The sequence below is a fragment of the Oryzias melastigma genome, linkage group LG16 (genome assembly GCF_002922805.2).
Source record: "Oryzias melastigma strain HK-1 linkage group LG16, ASM292280v2, whole genome shotgun sequence".
NCBI lineage: Eukaryota > Metazoa > Chordata > Actinopteri > Beloniformes > Adrianichthyidae > Oryzias > Oryzias melastigma.
Genome location: NC_050527.1, coordinates 2984318 through 2986590, shown reverse-complemented (window position 1 = coordinate 2986590; position 2273 = coordinate 2984318).

Genomic DNA, 2273 nt, shown 5'->3' with positions numbered 1-2273 from the left:
TCTGAATCTGAATAAGCTTTTTTGTCATTTGCCTCAATAAGTAGCATTTTTATCCCTTGTAGTCAGAAAGAACTCCATATCCTCCTTTTTTGGAATGTGCGCAATCCATTGTCTCCCGCTTTTCCTCATCCCTGTGGAAATCTATTTTTAGCATGTAGGCAGCTAGCAAGAGATGCCTGGAAGTCACAACGCCAAGAACTGAATGAGAAGCTGTTGGATCCTCCACGCCAAGGCATATTGATGGTAACTTCATCCGTGCCACTACGACGGTGGCTGCGTTGCCAAAAATCATGTCTTAAATCTACTCTTAGCCAAGGAAACTGGTACTTACAGGCTCATTCAGAATTCAGTGGCTTCCAGGTTCCTGTTTCTGTTCCTGGACAAGTGTTCCTTGTGTGAATGTGAGCGGTCCTCCTCTCCCTCCGCAGTCTCCCCGAGCGCGCCAGTCGTACGTATGAGTTCAGACCAGGAGTCGGTCCGCGGAGCAGCTCCGACTCTAAGCTACCCTCCGACCCCCCCCTCGTGTTCTGTTATCTGGCCTGCCTCTGCGGCAGACACTGTGAAACCCAGAGCGGGCCCGGCTGCGGCGGGGCCTGACCGAATGTCTACGGGAACGACGTGAATGCTTTAAGATGGGAAATGATCACATATCTCTCGCCACTCTCGGGCGCATCTTGTACATGCTTTCTGTCTGTGGGCTCGTCCAGACCAGCAAGTGGCTAATAATCGATACTGTATTCATATTTAAACGAAAATAGATCTATTGGTTTAGTTATTCTCGTTTGGTAGTCTTTGAACCATGGCAGTTCTACTAACCGGTGACTGTTAGCCATTCGTGCGCTGCATCTTGCCTTTTGCATTTTCCTGTCGGCTTTAGGTTCTTTCTGCCTTTTGCTATTCAAACTGATTGCATGACCGTATTTTATTTATTCCTTGTGTTTTTTCTTACCCTCGCTCATGGGGCTAGAATCTCAGACATTGATTGTAAACTTTAGAATCGGGCCCCTCATGTCTTCGCTCTCAGCTTTAAGCAGCACTGTTCTTTCAGAAAAGCCTTTTTTCCCTAATATTTCGGTTTGGACTCATACATGAAAGAGTAGCATTTTTCCCTCCTTAAAATCCCATTTATGGTCACCTTAAGCTACACTAATGTCGTGACTGACTTCTTATTTTTTAAGGCAAAACAAATATGTCATCTGATTTGTGGGAGGGGTGTTAGTGGTGCATTTTTAGTTTTTGTTTTTTTTTTCTGCCATTGCTCCTTGCACAAGGCTGCACTCTGGTCAGTATGTAAATAAAGTTTGTTCATGACTGTGGCAGTCATATTGTATGTACAGTAGTTCCACCTGGTGACTTACAACTCACTTTCAACACGCCGATTGTGTACTTCAGGCCATGTTGGCTGTCATCCACCGCATCTGTAGGCTCCAGTAACCTGCGAGGAGAGCTCCTGGCTTTCTTCCACCTCAATGTGAATTTCATGGGTATACAGCAGTATTTGTATTAATCTAGGTTGTTCATCAGAGACGTTTTATTATTTTTTTTTTTATTTCTGTGTGTCTAGCACCACCTTCCTTCCATAAGACACGGCTGCAGATTCGTACCTGGGGTAACGGTTTCACTTTCCAGCCGGTGGATCGTACCACGTTTCATGTTTTACAGAGTTGTATTGGTAGACTGCATTGTGGACTGAAAAGCATGGTAATAGTTTGGTGTCCGTAGAAAACATGTAACTGTTGCATGATTTTGAATTTGCGAGGTGTGGCAAAAACGAATTTTGAAGAGAAATCACCCATTTTGGATCTGGATTTTTTTTCTTTTTCTTATTTTCCTCTCCAGCAGAAATATTGGATATAATGCTGCTTGTTCCACCTTGGAAACCTTGGTCAGGTTATGGAATGCGGTGTTTAAACCCAATAGGATAATGTGTTGTAAGCTGCTTGGTCGAATATGGGCATCTAAGTACAAAAACAGATTCATTGTACAGATTGAAGACACGTTTGTATAAAAAACATATTTTTCTACTTGATCAGATCTCTACATGCATGTCAGCAATAAACTTTGATATGGAAATATTTCACTTTGTATTGTACTTCATGAAAATTTTGCAACCTTTGCCAGTAAAAGAGCTTTTTTTAATCCTTTTAGGAATATTTAATTCTTCTTTGCATCATTTTTTATAAAAAAAATATGATTTATAATTATTTTTGGGTTCAAATAAATTAGATAAGATAAACTGTAATTTCTAAAAGTGTTTAGTCGTTTTTTTTTTT